At 40.8% G+C, this 24,659-nt stretch overlaps 1 protein-coding gene across 2 annotated transcripts in view; it reads right to left on the reverse strand.

Annotated features, from left to right (window-relative positions):
- The window catches only part of zbtb16a (zinc finger and BTB domain containing 16a), a 157,500-nt gene that overhangs the window by 99,401 nt on the left and 33,440 nt on the right, over positions 1-24,659 (reverse strand). The window lies entirely within an intron of this gene.

Raw genomic sequence — 24,659 nt, forward strand, 5'->3', positions numbered from 1 at the left:
ACACAAAATGTCACACTCCATCAATTATAACATCAGCCCATAACAATAACCATCAGTGAAACATATTGTCCAACTATCACACATATTCTTCTACATGGAGCACCAGACCATGACTCAGTGCTATAAATCATAAGATGCTATTCAAGCAGAGGCAATATCAACTCCCTACATCTAAAGTGCTGCAGATGGATAAGGAGCTGTAAAGTGAAATAAAATGATTTATTTAGGCAAACACACAAGACAGCTACTTTGTGTTATGAACCATTTATTGGCCGGTTTTTGACAACAGCTCTCCAAACTATAAGGTGATGTGTAGCTCGAAGAAAAAATCTGATCTAAAACGAATTGCCTTTTTTTTCCAAATGGACAGTCATTAGGCTGTAACATAGTTTAAGCTCACAAGGTCAGACAAGACTAAGGGTCAATATTTGATTATGCGGTAAAGGCCTTGAAGGTTAGGTAACTAAATAACATCTAACAACACAAAGTCTAGCCTCACCACTCTCTCCGTTACGAAATCCTCAAAGACCCCACGGCTCGGTACAAAGCATATTATTCTTGAGAGATATCTGAAAGTGCTCTAAAGCAATTAAGGTGACACGAATTGCCAAACAACTGCCACAGTGCCTTAAGCCTCCCAAGAACTTCAAATACCTCACCTTGAGAGAGGTACAGAAAAGCACACACGGCCACGGATAGTAATGATTGTTGGTCAAGTTGGTGCTGTTTCAGATTTGGCGCTTTTAATCTAAAACCTTTTCACACAGTAAGGCTTCAAACTAAGTATCATCTTCTTGATGAAAGGATCGAGTGATCAAGACCATGATAAGTGGTGAAAAACACCACTGATAGTTCTTTAAGGCTTTGGTTTGATTGTCATGTTTCCAGCTTTGGAAAAATCTTCAACATTTTACTGCAAAGTTAAATAAAGATACCCCAAATATGCACAAAAACAAGTGCATGATTCAGTACTCAAGTGAACGTATGCTTCTGGCAGGCAAAAAAAAGACAATGTCAAACAGAAGGATTTCATAGTCTCCATTGTCGAGTCAGGTGGCACAGAGTGATCAGCTGAGTGCATTCTTGGGGAAACAATGCCCTTGATAAGAGATCCGCTCAACTTGGGCGAGATGACAGCCATCCATCTTAGCGTCTCTCAACAAAGCCGCAGAGGCAGAGGTGGTGCCACTCTCCCAAAACATGACTGATTGATGTCAGATGTCGAATGCAAATTGATTTACAGCTCTCTTTTGTGCCTCGAGAAAGGGGTAGGGAGAAACAGAGCGGGGATGAGACAGAGACAGACGGAGAGAGATTATATCATGTCCTTATGGCAATGGCTGCAGGAGTTATTAAGCAAAAAAAAGTCTAGTATGAGTTAAGTGAAAATTAATTGCTGCAAAACATCGTTGAAGACCTGGCTGGAAGAGTAAAAATCTAAGTTGTAATAAAAATGCAGGGGAGTGGAAGAAGTCATGATAGCCATTGTAGTGATTAGAATTTGTAGAGACCCTGAAAACTAAAGGCAGAATGACATCCCTTTGGCAAGCAGGGAGTAATTAAAAGGCCCTAAATGCCAAATGCCCCCAAAAGGGAAAGGACACTTGAAAAGCCAAAAGGGAAGAGAAAGTGACACAGAGAGACATTAATGGCACAGCTAAGAAAGTAAAGAAATCTCTTCCACTGTTTGATATCAGTATGTGATGGTGCATATAGACTAGGAGTTATATCATGATGTAATGAACTAGAATGACAAATTCCCACTTCCTACTTTTCTCACAACCAGCAAGAAAGAAATCTGAATTTGCTGCGTTCAAAAGCAGGCATAACAATTACGGTTGTTAGTTATACATGAAGTTGGACAAATTGATAGCAATTGCACGAGTATACATTGTGTCTTACAGCTGCATTGCATTCTGGTCTATTGAGGCAACTGCCAGTGGACAACCTGCCATCTCGGCCACCTCTACATTGGAATTCTTTGGTGCAGCAAAGCAGCACTAAAATTTGTGATAACCCTTGTGTTGTAACTTTAAGGGACCAAAGCCTAGTGTGTACAAATTATGCTTCAGGTAAATGAAAAATATCTTAATGTAATCTTAATCTTCTTTGACTAGTTATCCATTTGAATTAAAGAAATACACAATGGACGAAGGAATGGAACAGGTTTTTTTTTCCTTTAAGGATCAGGTGATGTACACACTTTCACTCCGATAAGGGGAAAACACACGTAGGCGGTAAACCACAACACACACAGAGCACAAAGCCTTTCAAAGGCCTTTTGTGTCCCTCCTCAATCTGACCATTGTGCCCCCCAGACAGAGCACTGATAAGGTATGGATGGACTTATTAAGGCCACTCCAAGTGGAAGCCGTGCCGTGTACTTTCATCGTAAATGTAGTGTTGATGAGCAAAGTGCAGTGTGTATGTCCCTAGCTGAGAGAGTGTGTTAAATATAACTGCAATAGCTAGCTCTACCCACTAAAAACATCACATTACTTGATGTTCAACAGAATGGTAACAACCGCAATTCAGTCTGTTAAAGGGACTTTTAGAGGACTGTCCTATTGAAACACTAATGACGCCCTATTTTTTGGCATATAATAATATTTAGTTTCTATTCTCAAGTAAATGCTAATTTCGAGTCCTAATTCTATTAATCGCCCAACATGGCTTGACCAAGCAATGGCTTATATTCAACATGCTTGGTTGCCAGAAACATGCCAGACTCATGATTATAATAATGCACCAAAATCTGGTTAACAGTCCAATGCCGGCTGCGAACAATAGCCGATTATTAGCCTAAAACACCCATGTCCGCATCCACAAAGCGTAGCCAAATGTGGAAACAGTATCTAAATGTGTCTGAGCCAGATCACGTTTGATGTCCTGGGGCCAGAACACAGTTGAGTACGCTGACATTAAGTTTCAATGGGCCCAACTTGACTGGCTATCTGACCGTTTTTTGGGAAGGGGAACTCAGCCAGCCATCTGAGATTTCTTCCACACTTCTGTGTGTAATTTAGAAATAAAGAGATGATTTGAAATTTATGCTTATTTTTGAAATAATGTGACAATATGTTTAGCTAGAAAAGTTATTCACTGATCTGATGACAGAGAAAATGTATTTAATCGTATGCACAGTCACACACACCTACAGAATATAGTAGAATAATATGCAACATTAGACTAGAGTCAGCATTCAAGGTGAATTTTATACACTTTGAAATGCTTTGTGTGCCTAAGCAGAGCTAATAATATATTGTAATTCAGATTTAAACAATTCAGTACTTCAACAAAGTTTAATGATATGTTAAAGGATACTAAACTATTGTCTCAGCTCAGTGATTCAGCTCGGATAGACCTCTTCACACACACACTCTGTCAAATCCCATCGTAAATGTCAGCTTTCGTGTTATGCTTCTGAAATAGATGATGAGAGGTGTGTGTGTGTGTGTGGTGGGTGGGAGCTGGAGGGTGGGGGGGGTGATTTGAAACAGACTGACTGTAGCCATTAAGAAGTTCACATAAAACTCTGCCAGGCCATTTACTCAGTTAATAATCGACTTTGTCCAACAGTCACTTTTGACAACAGCAATAAATTTTAAATTTATGTCAACAAAACATATGCTGATCACCTTGTGCGGTGTGCTTCCTCATAAAAAACAGCCCAACCGAGGGCTGTCGGAGTGTGTGTGTGTTTGAAATGTGAGTCGATTACAGGCCTGCGTTATTGAGCCGTAACAGCTTGCCTCATGTGATTCAGAACTTTTTTTTTCCTATTTTGCCGGTGGACTTGGCCAGCCATATATCATATCTAGTACTGCATTTGGTGAAATAAAGACCGAAGCTTACCACCTGCGCTTCCACTTGTAATACGGCACAGTTAAACAAGGCAAAAATAAGGTTATCTACTAGCTCTATACACTACAACAAGTAGAGCTACTTGAAAGACCTGCATGGCCCTTAAATGACTTTGAGTCATCCAGATTTCATATGATTGGGCTTTAACAGAGGCAGTGGAACTATTACTAAACCTCATTAAATCAAATGACTCTGCTCGAACTCATGATGATACCCACTCCAGTTCACATCAACACATCCAAACTGTTTGACAAAAAAAAAAAAAAAAAAATGTAGTAGACAGAGCCATGCCTGATGGCTTAAACTTATTTCTCATTGCTTGCTTCAAATCTATTTTCCCTCAGCAGCCTTTGAGTGTTCTTCTCTATCTTCATCTATCCTTTCATCTTTTTCCATTTTTTTCCCTCCATCCTCCGTTCCTGAGGGGAAGCTATAAAACAACCTGAAATGATGTTCCTAAATAAAAGCTTGAGAAAAAGAGGGATGTGAGGGTTATGGAGAGAGAGAGATGGAGAGATGAAAACATTAAATGATAAAGAGAGGCAATTGATAAGAAGTGGTAAATTGAGAAAAGGCTGTGTACTATGTGTGTGTGTGACTATTTGTGCATTTATTCTGGGGGTCAGAAGAAAAAGAACTGATCATTGGGGAACGGAGGGCCTCTGAATAGAGCTTGGGGTTAAATAGCAGAGGGATGGTGATTGTCCAATGTGGGCATCTGAGTCATTTGGTGAAGATAAAAATAAGTTGTTATAGAAATGTTCTTCAACCTATAAATGCAACCATTTATCTCTCACATTAGCTATTAGCTTAGCATAAAAGAAAAAAAATTGAACCTTTTGCTTTTTGTGTGTATGTGTATCCATAAAGTTGCATTAATCAATATTTTTATGTTAACAAAAGATCAAAAAACTATGCGTAATGGGAAAAGCGTCACTCTAAGTGACAAACCCACAAAGAATTATCACTTTTTAACCTCTTTTAACTCATTGTTTTTGTTTTTTCAAAGACCTGGTTATAGGCAAACTGTACTATTCATATATTATCTATGATCTTTATTCCATAAAATTTTTAAATTACAGATGGAACTACAATGTGAAGCTAGCTTAAGTACAAAGGCAGGTGCTGGAAACAGTCAACCGGCATAATTACAAAGCAGTAACAAACACTGCGGTCAATAAGTATTGCACAACAAACACAGGTCAATAAAAAATTATCCATGGTATAAGTGGGATAATGCACTCCAGACGTAAGAGCCCAGCCAATGATACATCCATCTGGGGAAAAAAATCCCAGGGTGGAAGAGGATCACCACCGCCACCGCTACCGCCACACACACACACAATTCCCTGTCATGGTGAACAAAGCCAAAATGATGCACGAGGCGATTCAGTGACACTTTGGTGGCTGATCCTAATGTGGCCATAAGTGGCGCAGTGTGCCACCGCCACCTCTTATTTTGGTTTTCTGACAGAGAGAGAGAGTGAGAGAGACGAAGAGGAGGAACAAGGGACTTTCCCCCCCCCCAACACGAATTTCCAGTCCATTAGGGGTCCGACCATGTCACACAGACAAACATGGTGGGAGCAGCGACGGGGGCGAGAGGGGAATAGTGGTGGTGGTTCAGTGAAACAAAAGGATCATTAAGAAGGAAATAAGAGGAAAATCCTATCTGGATGTAACTAAATTACAGCCCACATTTAGGGGTAAAAAAAAAAAAAATGACGATCAGAGAAATAATGTCACCTAATCTATTTGTTGAGGTCCTCCAAAGCTCAGTGACGCACACATATCTAGTCTAGTGAGGCACCATGTGTGGTTCACAACATTTACATGGGTCCATTTTGTGGCTGTCTGGAAGCAGGTGGAAAAAAAAGCTCCCTTTCTGTCATCTTATCCCTGCTTTTAAGCCTCCCAATTCAATTGCCCCCCCCCCTCCCATCCCCTACCCCACCCCTCTGTCTTTGCTCAATCAAAATGTATCAGGCAGGCTGGCGTAACACCGGTCGGCGTGGGCTGTTTATCCTGAGTCCTCCTGCACATATCAATGACTTGGCCCCCGTTGTCCCCCGCCGGGGAGACGTTCATATAAATTCAAGCCACACACGCGAACGCCGAGGCACTCGTGTTGAGCATAGATGAGTAGCAGGGCAAGAGGAAAAGAGGAGAGACAGAAAGATGGGGAGGGGAGAGCGCCAATTCCTTTCATCCTGGCTGTGTTATTTATAATATCACAGACTCTGTCACCCCTAAATCTGACCTGAGGTAGTCTCTAGAGGAAAAAGCTACATTGCTGGGGCAAAAACAATGAAAAAAAAAGCAAGTATAGTAAACATGTTTTTCTGCATGACACACTCTTTGTCTCGGCCGATGAGAAACATCACCTGTAATAATGATTCCAAACCTTCGGTGGTGGTGAGATGCATCATTTCTCTCAAGTTTCATCAAAATCTGAGAGTGAAATTTTGACAGTTGGCTGTAAGCGGTTAGATTAATGATATCCACAAGTTTCATTAAAATCCAATCAGTCATGTCTGAGTTAGCCCACAGGAGATGTCCTAACCTACAGTACTAATTAATGTGTCGCACACATTCCTAATGGCGTTACATGTGTCTCTAAAGACCACATTTCCAAATAAAATCCTGATGTTTTCAGTGGCAAACACGTGTCACCTCTCCCTACTATGTGTTTAAAAGAACAAGAAGATGAATGAGAGCTGAGATGGATTTAGATGAAAAGAGCCAAAACCATTCTCATCAAGTAAGCGGCCAAATATCGAGTGTATTTTTCGACAGTTACCACCAAAAAATTACTAGAATTGAAATTGTCAGCATGCTCTCAAAGCATCTAAACCCCTTTCAGACAGGGAAGACATGTCTATGATACTGTTCAATTTTGTTTTCTTTCTGAAAAAGAGAGAGTGATGGAGGGTGACTGAAACCTGAACCTTTATGCTCAAAACTAAATTGTTGTCAGACCTGTTTCCTGTGAGATTGGGCTTAAAACACGGTGCAGATGCATGTCAGAGGTCGAAACAAGTCACAAACAAAAATGTATTTATTTAGATTTAAACTAATTATCACACCTAAGCAAGATCACTACCTAAGCAGTTAGGAAAGCCTGAGTTCTCAGGTAATAGAAGGGGAATAATCCAAGGAACTTCTAATTGTGCTTCCTGGGCAGTAACCTAATCCCAGTTAGATACCTGGATCCCAGCAAAGCTTAGAAGGTAGGATTCACTCTCTAATACTCTCCGCATTACCGAGGAAGCCATTTCAACCCCTCCTATAGTTCCACTCAGTGTGAAGTGCTTTCCCCTCTTTGACAAAGTTCTTTTATTCAATTAGAGGTGACAATCAAGAGAGAATATGACCCGCAGTTCGCAGTTCAAATCCCCAGACTGGTAGGGGGCAAAATTTAGTGGTGAAAAATTATCAAAGACTGTTAATGGTACCCTTTGGCACAGACCCAAGAACCACATATACTACAAGTCCAGTGTTTCCCCTATATTCATTCAGTAGCAAAATGCTAAAATTGCTAATGCTAATGATTTTCACTCGCACACTGTGTGAGCACAAAAACCCTGCATTATTGTGGATTTTTTTTTAGTCATCCTCCCTCTCTTCGTTCTTCAAAGGACATCTACGTGAAAGGTACAAGAATAGTGTAACTCTGTGAAGGAATAAGGCAGTGCGCGTGTGTATATGTGTGTGTAAAGCGGCGGAAGTAAATCGTCAATCTGGCAGTAAATGTACAGTTAGTCAGTTAATAAATGCTGCAGCTCCTCAAGACAAAGAAAAAACTCATCTATCGAAGGGGGTTAGCCTCGAAGTTAGCAACAATGCGTTAGCTTAACTTGACCACGCTCATTTAAGGTGGACTGACTTTTAAGATCAGTTTATTTATTCATAGATTTAGTTCACTGTGTGGTGTTATTGGGCTGCCCCCCCCCCCGCGGTCATTACTATAAATGACAGTGTGCTCTTAGTCAACCAGCCTGGTTAAATAAGGATTAGAGGGATAAGGAGAAAATAACTCAACACTTTTGAGGGTAGCAAATGGTGTTTGCAAAGTCTGCAGCCAAAAGTAGAAGCTCAGCTTTGCCTGCATATAATTTGATATCCCCAGTCTCCCCCCCCCCGTGTCATAACTCTCTTTTCTCATTTTAACTAGACCTAAAGACACTTTCACCGAGGCGTTGGAACAGGGGGAACAAAGATGAGGGAGAGCCTGTAAGATCACATGTATAAAGTATTTCTGTTAAAGCCCATCTCTGAGACAAACACCGCCCCGCTGCTCCCTCTTCCCCCCCGCCTCTCTTTTGGTTTTGAGCATCAAAAGACCCTGCCATCTGAAAATAGCGCGTCAACATTTCTGTTTTGTCTTCTTGTTTCATTTTTTTTTTTTTTTTATATATTCTTGACAATGTTGCCAGTTTGCTAGATTCCTGTTTTTCCTCCGCTCCTGCTTTCTTGATCTGAGAGAGGTTACAGCGCATCGAGTGAGACGGTTGGCTCTGGCGTGTGTGTGTGTATGTGTGTGTGTGTGCAGTAGCAGAGCTTTGGTGGTCTATAAAAAGCAGCCAGACAAAGTCTTCCCTCTCTCCTCATGCATTATGCATTGGCATCACCTTCCATCAAGTGGCAGAAAAACCTCAAAGATGTCTAACTTTAGCTTCCATTCTGAAAGCCAAACAGAGGAGGAGATGTGTTATTTTGACTGCCGCAGTCGAGCTAAGCACCTGTTACATCAATAAAAGCCGAATTTCGCAACAAGAATGACAACAACGACAACCTGTGTGATGGCACAGCACTCACACACACACACACAAAAAAAGGAGTTAAATGCTGATAGTAGCAGGGGGAGTATGTGAGTGAGTTCAGATTAGATTAGATGACACCGGATCAAACTTTGACCTTGTGGAGAAGTTTTGTCTTTGCTGTCGCAGTGAACAGAAAAGGGGGAGATTCAAAAAACATGAAAACAGCCTCAAGAATTGAAAAAAAGAGTAATTACTTTGATGATGAAAACGTTTCCAACAGAAGGGCATAATAGCACTTATAATGCAATAATATAAAAGCAACCCAATTTGATATTTTTGACTTGTTTCACGCGGATCAGTTCAACGGCTTGTTTGGTTTCTCGGTACGACACATCAGGTTAAATGTTAGATGGTTTACAGCCTTTTTTTTTTTTTTTTTTTTTTTTTTTTTTTTAAAAACACAGCTCTAAATGTTAGGTTCTGGGTAAAGAGGAAGATTTGCTTGGCAACAGACTTTTGGTGTTGCTGAAAAAAATTAACAAATTTGGATGAAAAGAAAAAGTTAAAACCAGAGAAGACAATAGACGATGCTGATATTACATTCCCAGAAATGATTATTTTGGACTATTTAATGACTTTTAAGGCCTTGAAAATATGTAGGAGCTGCAGACGTCATCATTATATTTTAAAACTGCCGTAACACCTGTAGAATAATTTCCAAATAACATCTAAATGATCTACATAGTTATCATTTTAGGCTTCTGAAAGCATAATAGTGATAGAACTGAAACACAGACTTCTAAATATGAAGTAAAAAACATTATTAATAATCTAAAGTAGTAGTCTAGTAGTAGTTATACTGTATATGCAGAGGTGTGATTGCTCCATAGTTACTATGACTGCTACTGTTGACCAGGTGCTGTTTATCTCAGGAAATACTGGCTCACTGTCAATATTTCGTCGACAGCGGTGTCCCAACTTCATAACGCTGCTCCGTGTAAACACTCTTGTTTGCCTGGAAAACGTTAGAGGGACCTTGTGATGTTATTTTTTGTAACCAGCATGAGCCAGCACGGACCAGTTGACAAGGTGATTATTTTTGGTATTTGGATACAGCTCTCAAACTATTATGCAATGCCCCTGGGTTTGATTTACTGTACACCTCGTAATGCCGGACAGATCACATTCTGGGAAAAGAAAAGAGGCAGGCCAGTGTGTTTGTGTGTCTCAATGAGAGACTCTGTGTGTGTGTGTGTTATCTATCTGTGCAAAATATACAAATGGGATTATGAGCAGGAAGGACTACATCTACACGGAGGGAAATAAGAGTTTTTAAATAGAAAAATGCCGTATTTTGACAGTTGAGACGGCTACAGGCAGGTTGTTTTGATATGTCTGACCTCGGGAACATGTGTGTGTGTGTGTGTGTGTGTGTGTGTGTGTGTGTGTGTGGGGCAGCTCGGGGAGGTTCAGGTGGCATCGGTGGCACTAGGCCATCTGCACTGTCATTCACTATACGTCCGCCTTCCAAGAGTTGCAAAGCACCCACAGGCGTCCCAAACAGCCTCAGCCGGAGCTCTGCGGGGCTGCAGTAAACAAGTCGCTCTCATCTCAGAGAGTGTGTGTGTGTGTGTCGGGTCGGGGAGGGGGGGGGAGGTTAGGCCATGTGATACTCTGCTATGTGCTCGTGCACATCGCAGTACCTATAATAGTATGGAGTGTTTTTGTTTTCTTCATGTATCTCTACCTACAGTTGATATGCATGTTATGCTCATATGTTGCTATAAAAACTTTGTATAAATAAAGTGTGTATTTATACTCATACTGTATATGTGGACTGAATAAAAAGCTGCTCATATGAAAATATACTTCATAAAATACTTCATATTTAGGTATTGTTTTCATATTTTAAATACACTGCAGCAATTTCCTCATTAACTCATTTTGTACAAAAATGATGAATCAATTAAGTCATTAAGTTGTTTAGACAATAGAGAGAATATTAACAGCATTTTAATGACCATTTAATAACTTGAATCATTTTTAAAAGGAAAAGTTGGTTAGCTGGTGAGGATTTGCTACAATTGTTGTTTTCAATGTTATGAATTAAATTATTTTGAGATTTTGAAGTGTTGCTTTAACCCTTTACATATTCATGATGATTAATAGATTTAAGAAATAATTATATTATAATTATGTATAAAATAATACATTTTTGCAGCCCAAGCCCTACATAGACTAGTATGCATGCAAACTTTCCTTTCATAATTGTTTACATACTGCTTATTAATGCCAAATACTGGGTGTTAAAATAAAAGTGTTTCCCCTTGTGGGAAAAGAAGCATATTAAATATGACTTACTTCCGTCTAAGATAACTCAAAGAAAGCAGGAAGATAATGAAGCATGACAATTGCTCCTATTTCTGGCAGCCCCCTGATATTCCCCGGAGCTTCCTGAACCTGACTTTGGGAATCATTGGTGTATATTATGTAACCACAGATTGCTTCTGTTCTCATTCATACCTGATGTCTCTTCTTTGCTACTATCACAAAACAGCATCCTCTCACTCTCATCATATCTGACCGTAAAGGTATAGTGAGCTACGGATGAAGAAACTGCCTTTTGACTGCCACGGCTTATATTAGTACCTTCATCTCTGCACAGCACCCCTATTATAAGAAAAAAAAACTTCAGCCAAGTGAGTATGATTGCTGAACAACAGCCAGTGAATGGAGTGGGCGGTCTGTGCCAAGAATTTCTGTCGGTCTGAATCAGTGCCTTTGCCCGCACAGCGGAGGGTCATGTGAGACTTTAGGGTTGTGTGTGTGTGTGTGAAATATAGCTAATAACAGAGCAATTAATGGCTTTTTTTCTGCTTTTTTTTTTTTTTTTTTTACTCCACCACTGCTGCGTTCTTCTGGGCCAGTCCATGCTGCCTGGTGGCATTCGGGTTAATGATTTTGGTGAAATGTCGAAAAATTTGAAAAGAAAATTGAGTATTACTTATGCATCAGGCAAATTGTGAGATTCTAAAACACATTACGAAGTTTTAAAGCTGCCAGGCACTAAATTTAAGGACACTTCATAAACAAAGCTGTGAAAAACAGCCTTTTTTCTAATGTTGTTAAGCTATAAATGATCAGAATAAGAAAAAGAGCACCAGCAGGTGAAATGGTAAGACGCATGACGTCCTGCTGGGTTCAGTGAAGGAATAGGATACATATTGTTTTACACACAGAAACCTGAGTGGAAAAAAAATAAGACATTGGCACCTTTCAAAACAGGATTTAATTATTTTCAAGCTTAAATGATTTTTAGACGTTTTAAGGAACCCTCAGAACCTTGTATCGGATCTGTGTCACTGCTTCATACACAGAAGGAGGGGGAGACCATGAGACAGGAGCTCCGACGAGAAAAGAGGGAAAATATACTGTGCGAGTGAAAGGATAAAATATGTGCTGACAGCTTTTTGGCCAGAGGGCTAGAACACTGAAATAGTAGCGTCTGGGTGTCAGGCCGGGGTCGCTCCCTTCACTTGAGAGCAGACTTTCCTCCCGACCCCGGCTAGGAAAACATCACACACACACACACACACACACACACACATCACTACAGTCAGCTGATAATGTAGTGTCTGACAGATAATGTACTAACATGCACACTAATGCACCTTGAGAGAGGTTGAAATTATAAGGAGATCTGTTAGTTAAATAAAACTATTTTATTTACTGCAATAAGCAGGAATTATTTCTTTATAAGTCATAATGAATAGACGACCTCTGGGAGAAGGATGATTGCTTCATGGCGATGTTACATAATGAGATATTTTACAGTCAATGTGGTGGATAATGCAATACTTTTGACAGTTTATTTTTTTGATCCATTGTTGTAGTGACTGTTGTGTAATGTGGTGGGTGGGGGGTGGGGGGTTGTGGTAGTGTGTCGTGTCCAAGCAGTAGTGGTAATGCTGGCAGTGGTTTGGATTGGTGGAGGTGGTGGTGGTGGTAAGGGGGGAGAGGGGGTACCTTTTCTTTACAACTGGTTAGAGAAAACATAAAGGAAGAAATCGATATGACTGCTAATGCTGTGACTCACCAGACGCTTGCGTGTGTGCGTGTGTGTGTGGATGTGTGGGGGTGGGGGGCTTACAGGGAGAAGGATAAACAATAAACAAGACCTTTAAACGTTCTTCATCGCACGACTAGTGTGTATCCCAAACTACTAGGGAGCAAGTAATATAGACACAAAACCTTATATCACAGTATATGTAATCCAAATTTGTCATTAATCAGTCAGTCAGATTTGCAACATTGACCACAATAACCTAAAATGCTCTCCAGTTCACTAAAATCCCACAAAATTCCCTGGAAAAAAACCCAATACTGACAACATGACCACAGTGTCTTTGGTGGTAGCTACAGTCAAAGTGATTACAGGACATTACTTGCAATCAAGGAAGCCTGGAAACACCAAAATAAGAGTCCTTACTATATTGCTCTTGAAAAGCAAATAGCCGCCTTTAGTTGCTAGCTTTGGGGCTTCACTTCAGCTGGGTGGTGAGTAAGATACAGGAACTTGGCTCGGGTCTTGAGGAGTTGTAGCATATATTCACCGACAAATTGTCTAAAAACTCGGTCGCTGCAGCCCCACCGTGCCTCTCTCTCTCTCGCACACTCGCTACACTGATTCCTTAAAGGAGCTACGCTACTTGTATAACACATTTTAGTTTAGAAAACTTCTTAAAATACATTTAGAGAAAAAAATTCCCTGATGCTTAAGGCTTGACGGGGTCAACTTAGCAGGGCTTGCAAATACATTAGCAGAAACCTTGATGTGTGATGCATGATTATCATTTTATCTTTGTATGATTTACAGTTCAAAAAGCTCCTTGTTTATCTTATACTGCTCTTTATGCAGTCCCTCAGTTCAATCTGAAACAGGTAATTTTAGCTCCTGTCTTTTTGAGACTACCCTCCAGCCCTCCAGAAGCTGCCCCTCGGCAGATATCCACCAGCTGTGGAGGCTACGTAAACAAACCAGTAGTAGTACGATTTCACTTCTTTACCAAATACTCGAAACAGAAACCTCTCAAATACATCCGTGCATGTTCAAGCCCGAATCCGATCCGAAACATGCGAGTGTGGACAACGTGAACAAGCCCTGAAACAACCTTAGCAACAAATGCTACTGAACAGACGTTTGTGGGCGTGTGCGAACAATCTGATGTCATCACAGGGAGGAAGTAGAGGTAGCGGTGCAAATGAAGTGTTCAGAGCAGGTTGAACCTCTGGCTTTTGACTTGCAGGGAACATTTTTTTCATATTTTCACCTCAAACTTTGGAACTCTGACCATGTTCGATCATAACAACATAAACATAATAGAAAATCACAAAAAAGCATGATACTGTATGTCTCCTTTAAAGGCCAACATTTCAGTGTAACCTTAATAAAAACTGAACAAAGGTGAACTCACAACCCCACAAGTCTGCCAGAGAGACGACCAGGACCTTTTCCCTCTCTATTGCAATGAATGGGAAGAGGCTAATGAGACTGTGCCATAAGCATGAGTCAATAAAAACCATTTTGCTGTCTGTGCTCCCATCAAATCAAAACTGTGGCTGCCAGAGATACAAGAAGACAAAACCCAGACACATATAAACACACTCTTACCATTTCTTTTTTTCTCTTCCAGAACAGCAAATCAAACAGATGCTCAGAAAATGTCCCAACCTACTTGAACAGAGCGGGCATCTTAGCGTGTCTCATGGTTAGTTAAATATTTGCCAGCTGGGGTACTTTTCTGGCTGTGTGTGTGTGTGTGTGTGTGTGTGTGTGTGTGTTTGGCCTGTTTGTCATGAAAAGCACAGTTCAGGTGCTGAATCAATCATACATGTAGATAGAATCCAATAAGCACGGAGCGAGACTGCAGCTGGGGTCTACAGAGACAAGAGACAGAGAGAGAGAGAGAGCAGCTATGCCCATGTTGGCAGTGCTCGCTCTATCGCCCCGTCTCAGCAGATGCCATGTTACAGAGAGGGTAATTAATAGCCCAGTGGGGCCTTGGTGTGAATCGCCAAGACACCCTTTTACACACACATACACACACACAAAATAATAATGTCTCCATTTGCCCCCCGAGCAGCTTTGTGCCAACTAGCCTTCACCTCATTATGCCAATCAAATCGACCAGGGGGTGTAGAGGGTTGGAGGGGAGCGGAGAAGGAGGGAACAAGCTGTCCTTTCTCATTCAGTCTCAATCACTTTCACTGTCCATGTGTTCATAATAAAGAAAGATTTGATCTGAATGAGAGTAACGTCATCGCGTTGAACTGTCATGAAAGGGCTTGTGGTAAAGTACTGTATCCCCCCCCCCCCCCCCAATTGTACCTTGGTTTGGTAATGAACCGCTAACCACTCCTCTTCTTCCACAAAGCTAAAAATGTTGGATTTACCAGCTGCCAGTTCAGAGCCACACACCCTGAGCTGCAGCTGGGTTTTTCACAGTTCACTTTGCCTTTTCCCTCTAAACTGCAGAGGGTAAACTATTTACAGTCTGGGTGCCAACAAACTACTTTCAAATAATAACAGGGATTTAGATGGAAACAATTTCTCAACTGAGACTTTGTCATGTCTACTTAACCTTCACTCTTTGCATTAAAATCCCACAGCAATTTAGAATTTGAATGCTGGCAGTGTATTCATTTTTGTATTTGGCCCCCCCCTGTTAGGCCCTGTTGGTGTGGTCTATGATTTTCAGAGGATGTCCATGATGTTTGCACAGCACACTGCTGCATGCACTTACAACTTTCCTAGAAATATACCCTGGTGACTGAGAACTGTAGTAATCTGCCATATTTTCTAACAAATTAGGATTCAAACATTTGATCCCTTTAGAAATTGATTTGCCAAATTCTGCCAGTGTACAAGTAAGATTCAACAGGTTGAATATTCACCTAATAAAAAGGGAAACTGTAAAAACTGTAAAACTTGTATTGGGTGCTGTGTCAAAAACTCAAAAATGAAGAGGGGAAATGCTTACTCATGACGTATGTCTTCTTTATACTGTGCTGTTGTTCACAAACTTTACCTCAAGCTCATCTTGATTACACAAGCGCATTTCAATGCTGGGTCCAAATTTTAAAGCTGCATTAATTTGTATTTTTTAATATGAATATTGAATCAAATGCTATGTGTAATGTGAAAGGTGTCACTCCGAGTGATAAGCCCACAGAGCTATGGAACTTTTTAACCTCTTTCAGCTCATTGTTTTGCTTTTACACATTTACTTCAGTCTGAAACGCTGTGATCCACCCCTGGTACACAGCTGGCTTAAAGCCAAAAAGCACTGTACCTGTACCTGCAGCATTAAACAGCAGACAGATAAAGTTAGTTATTAACCAGCCGACATAGTGGAGCATCTACAGTAACAGCTAGAAGACGTTCTCTGAGGTTGGGTGAAGACCAAACCGGAGCTAAAAGGACAGTGAATACCCATCAGGAACATGAATCCAGTGCATGAATGTTAACGTAACTCCATGTCCTCTGAATAAATAGGCAACTGTTTTCTAACACATTCGCCATAGCAACGCCTTAAGACTATAATATGCCAGAAGTGTGGGTCTCCAAGCTAGTTTGAGTTTTTCTGCCACAAATTAATGAATGCAACTTTAAGCTTTCCATTTTTTTTCTGATTCCATTTGCAGTGCAGGCTATCTTAGAACAATACAATGGTTAAAGCCTTCGCTTAAAAGTAATGGTATGTGAAGTAACAGATTATCGTCTGATTTTCTCCTTGAAATCGCCATTGACATAACATCAGTGAATCATTTCATGAAAGCTTTGACATTTGATGTATTTCCATACGTCAATTGGTTCACAGAATGTGTATTATTTCAGTGTCATTAATTTTATTTTTACAGTTTGAGAGAGGAGAAAAACAGCAGTGATGGCTATAAAGATATGCAAAAGCACACCTACAAAACATCTAGTTAAACTCATTATTGACTACACCGTTTTAATGACAAGTGATCTGTGGAAAGAACAAGGGTACATTTCCTCTCAGTCTGTTCACCATCACCACCACAAAGAGCTAAACACCCTGACCTGCCGTCTTCAGACAGCAGGGGAGGTATAAGGAGACGTACTTAGTGGTGGCCAGCATCTTCAGAGGGTCTTCTTTGGTGTCAGGACAGTGTTTAGGCCGTTTCGGTAAACTGCATCAGTGCATTTCATCCCCTGTAGCCTCATTGAAATCAGCTTCTTAACAAACACATCTCCATCCTCTTATTTTCTCGCTGACCCATTCCTCCACCCAACCCCATTTCCACATCACACCCACTGCCACCACCAAACTCCCCCTTGCGTGTTACCTGAGACAAGCAATTTACCTTTTTTGTTGTTTGCCTGACCTAGAGAAAACAATTTCAGAGGGGTCTTCCTGCGCTCTTAACAGCCCTTCGTTTGAACAGGTAAAGGCGACTGGCGTGCCACAATGGCTTTTTTTTTCTCCTAGAAGATGAATTGGCGAGCTGTCAGCTTCAGACAGGCCGAGTAGCAGTGTTTCTGTAATGGGACACTGGAAGTGTCTTTGATTAATGGAAGAGCCATACTGAGCTGTTAGGGAACCCGCCGTGGCCCAGTGAGAGCGATTGAGCGGCGGATACATGCCGACAGATGTGCGAGGGAGCGCAGGCCTTGATACCAGCAGAAGAGGAAGAGAAGCAGGAGGAGAGGATAGAAAATGGTAGTCTGCTTGGCTTTAAGCCCTTTTTAACCTATCGCAGATTTTCCCATCTTCTTTCATCATACAGATTGATTCAGACCTGAATCTTGTCAATTGCTTCACTACAGAGCTACTTTGCTTACTTAGCTGCAGCTCAGCAATTCAGTTCTTTTGATCCTTCAAAAATAATGAATGCCAGCAAAAACATGAAACTGGAAATTATCTCTATTGCAGCCTGACTGATGCTAAATGTTAGTGACAGAAACAAATATCAATATTTGAGTGTTTAAGAAAAAGTCAATAACAATTTGCCAATATTCAGTTTTAACATGAAAAAACAATCTTTTAAATAAGGATGCCTTACATTTGATTATAAAAGCACACATTCTCAAAGAAATCAAGGAGAAGTTATTATTGAAACAGTTCAGACGTATTCAATCACTGCTTGCAAGGCTGTGAATTCTTCTTGCTTTCATCCATTTTTTTTTGGCAGAGAGCTACTGAGAGCAGCCCTGCAAAGCCACAAAGCGACAGTTAGGGGACACCAGACATCCTTCAACTTTTGGAGAAACCCTTAAATATAAAATTAAGGATTTATTTTTTTTTAACTGCAGCAGATACAGCAGCATCACATGTTATTGACACCGTGCCGTTGTTGTTTATAAGTCTATTCCAGTAGAAGAAATCTCAGCCAAGAGCAAGACGTTTCCTTTCTTCTCATCTGAAAATACATTTTACTTAGTCTCTCATTTAGACTTTACGTTCCTTTTTTGGTTCGAGCTGATAAACAAACCTTACAAAAAGGAGAACACTCCTCATGTAGAAAACACAGAGAAATATTATTTTATTCTCATGTTATTAACCCATCAGTGCTGAGAGAAGAGAGAGACACACAAGAGCGCAGACATGTACTGTAAACAAGCTGAGCCTCTTAATTCCTCTCTGTACAAATATGTCAGAATAAACACTTATCTTTGAGAACTGCTGAGTATACTTGTGTGGAATTCCTTCCCCTCACTAAATGATAGCGAAATATAAATACCCGCGTTTTAAATGCTCACTGATAAAAATGGAACTATATCATCCTTCCATGACGACCGCTGTTTACAAGACAGCTGGAACAGAGGGTTCCAGGCCGCGCTCTCGCCGCTTTCTTGTTTGGAATAATGCTTGTTTATTGGAATTGTGGCATTGCTGTGTTTTAAATGGAAGGAACAGCATTTTACAAGGTAATTAGTCAGGCTATAATCCCTCACACTCTCTCTCTCAGAACACTGCATCCTAATACTATCATGTGACAAACCACTTTGTCACCCTTAATTCTGCAAAAATGTGTCATGCACAAACCTCCTGGAGAAAATACTTAACAAGCATTACTAAAAATACAGAACAATAAATGCAACACCTGCATTTTAAGGTGGCACGCCAGTTTTCTATAAGTTTTCTATAACTCTTCTTCCTGCTGCAACCTCATTATCAGCTCTAACAGGGATTGGAGGGATTTTAGGTGAGAGCCATATTGGGGGTTGGGGATGGGTGTTTATGTTGGCCCTTGTTTCCAGGGTCGGGAACCGTCCCGAGGGAGCGCATTCCTAACCCAGAGCACGACTAAAGGTATGTGAACCATCTGGACAAAGCCATCGGCCACAATGGCCCTACACAAGCCCGTCCATGTGGTCCGACGGCCAGCCAGCGCTCTCACACTATCGGCTTTTTCATTCCACCTGGCACTGGAGGCATGGAGCTAGATATCCATCGGCTCCACTACAGGCCAGCCGCGTGTGTGTGCGTGTGTGTTCCATGGTTCCTTCCTCCTGTCTCAGTCAGGGTGAACAGGGTCATTTGTGAGGCCCACTGTGATGCCCGCACAAGTGTGTGGATGCGAAGAATGTTGCCTAAGGTCAACATATCATTAGCTGAAGGGTCAATGAGACGATTGTTTCCCTATTTTGCTTGTTTTATCGCTATTTCAAATCATCATATGACTCCAGCTTGCGAAAACACCATACATACCAACAATGAATGCACAAGTGACAAATGAAATGCCTGTTCACCATTCCCTCGTGTTACAAAATGCTGATTTTAGCTGATTTCTTTAATGGCTCCGTTCACCACAATTACAGAAAAACGTTTTGTCACTTACCTCGAGTGGTATCTAGTCACGCAGATCGTTTTGGTTTAATTGGACCAGATTTGGAGATATCTCTCTCTGTAACCCAATACAGAATTTTGGGATTTTCTTTTTAAGGGCGGAGGCACAGATCTCGGAGACAGATACATGTCAAAAGTTGGACAAATATACCAAAACTATCCGCATTGTTACATACCACTGACGGCAAGTGGAAAAATCTTTTTGTTTTGCATTTTTGTAATTTGGGTTAAATTGCCTCTTAAAGCTATTCATGCAGTGCTGTTTACTCATAATTAATATTATAAATTTGGCAATTTCATGCCAAAACATAAAGACAGTTTTTTTTTTTTAGCAGAATTCTTCTGCAGTAAGGGTAAAAAGGCATCAGAAATAGCACTGAGACTTGAGGTTTAGCGATGCTATAAAGCAGTTTGACCCACCACACCCACCCAAAAGATGGTAGCACCCATCCTTAGGATACAGTACTGCTTTTTCATGTTTTTTTTTCCAAATTAACTTACCAAATTCAAACACTTGAATGGCTAAAAGGCAGCAAAAATAAAAAAAATAAACTTTCATTAGAGATGGACAAAAGTAGCAGGCTGATATATTTAAAAGTTTAAAGTATCATACTGGTGGTTTTGCCAGTAATTGTCCATATGGTAAATATGATAAATATTAAACGGGACTTGATGTTCATTGATATGGATAACACAATTCAAGCAAGTTTCAACAGTACTGCTAAATTTTTTATGCCATACAGAAATGAATGGAAACCAATGGCTGCCTGGAACAATACAGGTTAAATAAATCCTGAAATCTACAACTGAAAGGCAAATGGTTAGTGAAAATATAACCTGTAAATGATATGTCTTGAATGGTCCTTTAACCTCATGTACTGGTCTAACAGTACACTCCCCATCCCATAAATTTACATACTGGCAGAGGAATCATTATCACTGGGTCCAGTCTGATTGTTAGTTCACAGAGGATCGCTTCAGACGGCTGGATGAGTGCTGTTCTGGAGCTGAGTGGTGCGCTCAGATAGAGAGCAGAGATGGAGCGTCGGGCCAGCAGCCCCGGCAGCTGCGTCTAATAAAGAAACTGAATTTGATAATCAGCTGAGACAGTCAATTTGCTAATAAGGGATTCTAATTAATTAATCAATGTGTATTTGGTGGGAGCAGGCGCTATCGTCAAGAGCGGTCAAGTGCAGTTTGCTGTGCCTCTCTTTCTCCCCTGCTCATTGCTTAACACATAAGTTGATTTCAATTTCATTTGGCACTCGGCAAATTTTCTCACTGCAAAGGGAGAGAGGGGAGGACAATTAAGTTGAAGCGAGGGCAGGGAAATCTGGATGTGTGTTCATGAGTATGTGCACAATTACTGGTCCTTGTTGACAATATTAAAAAAGGACTTTTCTGCAGAACTTTATTCTAGAAACAGTGGATTTAATCTTATTTTGCAAAATTCACTGGGCAAAATAATCTTTATATTGTCTATATCTTATAAGCATTAACAGCAACAGACAGGATGCAACAATTATCACAAGAACAAAAAAACTTAAATAGCAATACTATAAAGTGCAAAATCTAAACAGTATTATAAAGGTTATCTACCTTTTGTAACCAGTGAACCGAAAGTCAACGTTTTATGCATGACACTAAGCAGGGTTCAGGATTTAAATGTAATGCGCACCAATCGTGAATACTATGTGCCAAACATGATTTCTTCAGTTTAACTGCGGTCCTTTTCGCAGTCAAAGCCTTGACATAAATGAGCTTAGCTTGAGGTTTTACAGAACACAGAAACAGTCTTGCATTGCATCTTGAAGCAATAATTGACAACATACTTAATAGTTCCAGCCATATTACTAAAGCATGTGTTTGAAGTGGCAAATGTGCTGCAATCAGTTACTTTCAGTCAGTGGTGGAAAGTGATCAAGTACATTTACTCAAGTGCTACACTAGCTTTTTTTGAGGTACTTTTACACTACTTAAGTATTTCCATTTTTGCTACTCTACACTTGTACTTCGCTACATTTCAAAGGGGAATATTTTACTTTTTATTCCACTACATTTACTTGTTACTTTGCAGACAGAACTTTGACATTTAAAAAATATAAGATCAGTTTGTAAAATATGCCACATTGTTACAGATTAGACTAACCAAAGGTATATAAAGTAGGTAAATTAAGCTGCATGTTGCAACATTAAACTGTACATTCTACTTATTAATATAACAGTATAAAATCTGCGTGATACTTTAAGTACATTTAACTGATAATGCTCTCGTACTTATGTAGTACGTATGTAGTAGAATGAGTATTTCCTACATTGTGGTTTCCCTATTTTTACTTGCAATGAATACATATTCAGCACCAACACATTTTTTGGGGTAAATAATACATGCATACATATAACAAGGCCGAAAGTAATTCACATTTACATTTTCTCACTGTGTAATTTATGTGAATATTTCCACTTTGGGTGACATTTCCTCTGCTACCTTTCAGAGGGAAGTATTGTACTTTAATCAACTATCTGACAGCTGTGTTGCTAGTTACTTTACTGATTAGCATTTTACATTCAAAACATGAAACTAACAGCTCAGAGTTATGACTGAATCATAAAGTAGTGAGACTTTGGACTTTAAAATGCTCTTAAAAAGCCACTGTTATAGAATGCATACTTTTGCTTTTGTTGCTTAGAGACTTTTACTTGTAAAGAGTGATATTGCCAATTTGTTCCCAGTAAAAGGAGTATTTTCCATCAGTGGTTGAAACTAACTTTCCGTGAACACTCTCCATACAGTGCAGTGCGATGACTGTCCTGCCTTGTCCTTTAGATGGGACAAAGTATATTTTAATTGCTCTCCTGACCCAACTTTCCAGTGTTAACAAGTGTTGATTGGCCTCCAATAAGCTCTGACAGTGTTGATTTTAACACTTAACGACTTCTATGAACACTGGCACTTTTGCTGCACAGTCCAGTTATCTTTGTGTGTGTGTGTTTGCTCAGGTTGCTCTGCAAGTTCCTTATGTTGAATACAGTAGTGCCCTCTAGGCGGAAACTAAAACCTCCCCCCACCTCTGCATAGGGTAAATGTTTTTAACACCGTCAGCAAGACCTCATTCTCCAGACAACATCCAGAGAATCAGGTCCAGACATTGTCCGGAGTTGCCCCTTCCACACATGTAGCACACAACAGGAGATTGTCCATGTCTGACACGTTCTCACTTACTGGAAATACTCTGTTTAGTATAGACGAGGGGCGGCGCCTGGGTAGAGCATGCAGGAGGCAGGAGATGATGCAAAAAGTATACTGCGGAAATGTTTACAGCACATCGAAGATGGCAGACGAGGCTTCTGGTTTTGCACCGGTCGCATGATAGAAACGTGATCAACACACCCACTCACTCGCTGTGAATTCTCCAGACAATGACCTGCTCTATTCACACATGGGCTCAATTGGATATTACACAGACTTTGCACTAGGGGAGCTGGCAGGGTAAAGTCTGTTTAATGTCTGGTCCGACTGATTCGGACATTTGCGTTCTCACATACAGCTCCTCCAGGTAATGACTAGATCAGTTCAGGGTTGCAGTGCATGTTTGAAAAGGGACCAGAGACGCAATGAAGAGAGGAAAAGTAAAGACCCTCTCTTGTTTTTTTCCCCAGTCCTATGCATGACCTTAAAAGACCCCCAGCCCCTCACATATGTTTCAGACACACAGACGAAGGGGAGGTGGGGGAGGAAGCCATGGCTGACAACCCCTTACATATGGTGTATGTACACAAAAAGAAATATAGATGGTTCCATTTTTTTTTTAGTAAATGGTCCAAATGACCAGTGGGATACATTTTGTGTTGTTAATGCAAAGGAATGTATGCTTCAAGACTCTTATTTTGAAAAACACCAGACAGACAACAAAGTACTGCAGAGTTGGAAGGGGAAGGAATTTATAGAGGGGTGGGGGTTGTCGTGCTGGTTGTACTGGTGGTGGTGGGAGGGAAGGAGCCTAGTCGTGCAAGGGGTCAGAGGTCAGCTGCCTGCACTCAACAGCTGTCCTAAAAGCAGCAGAGATAAGAACTAGAAGCATCCTGTGTGTGTGTGTGTGTGTGTGTGTGTGTGTGTGTGTGTGTGTGTGTGTGTGTGTGAGAGAGACTAATACCAGCCACTGGGCAAATAGATACAGTAAAGCTTGACCAACTGGAATCCAACGACTCCACCTTCCACGTCCAACAGGCTGAGCACTTTTCAAACTCTGACTGAAGTCTTGAAAAAAGGTGTGGATTACTGCACAAAGGAAGGGAGGGAGGGAGGGGGGAGGTCAAGGCTTGACCGGTAGGCCAGGTCATTCATCAACCGCTAATGGCCAGAGCTTTATGCTGTCATGATGAATGACCTTTGTCTGAGAGGGAAGCGACGCAAAGCTTGACCGCGAGACAATGGCATCGGCAAAGGCATCCATTCCACACATGTCAATCAAGTTCTGAAGGAAGCTGGTGTGGTGTGTGTGTGTGTGTGTGTGTGTGTGTGTGTGTGTGTGTGTGTGTCAAGCATGGTCTTAAAAAGTTTGTATATCAGCTCAGGGCAATTGCTTATCTCCACTTATAGCAGGACAAGCAGAGGCGAGGTGCAGGCCAGCAGCCTCTACTGAGGGGACAGGTGGTGACAAGGTCTTGTTTAGGCCTGTTTTGGCTAGTCGGGTATTTGCTCTGACTCCACCCCTTGCATCTCCATTCCAACGTCCTGTTCTGCCTCATAATTGTATTGGACGCCGTTCAGGACCAGAGTCTGTCAAACAATCTGTCTTTAGGCTATGATGGGGAGTGGCGGCATATATGTTTGCTACTGACCGTTTATAGTTTGGGAAACAGGTTGGAAGAGTTTTCAAGAGGTCATCTCTCTCTAACAGCAGAGTTAACATTGCAGTGAGTGAATTTTCTATCTTGCCAGGATCTTACTGTATTACTGTAATTACTGTGTGCAGGTAATAAGTCCCAGTGAGGGGAGGATAAATATAAAGAAACAGCTGATGAAAGTACAACTGAACTGATAAATTGGCTTGTTTTGATAAAGGCATGACTTATTAGATTACATAAAAGCAGAACCAATATTTAGAAATAGTCACCATTTCTCTTTCATGTTTTGTTGTTTTTTTCAAAAACTTTG

This window comes from Thunnus maccoyii, chromosome 13 (assembly GCF_910596095.1).
Source record: "Thunnus maccoyii chromosome 13, fThuMac1.1, whole genome shotgun sequence".
NCBI classification, from domain to species: domain Eukaryota; kingdom Metazoa; phylum Chordata; class Actinopteri; order Scombriformes; family Scombridae; genus Thunnus; species Thunnus maccoyii.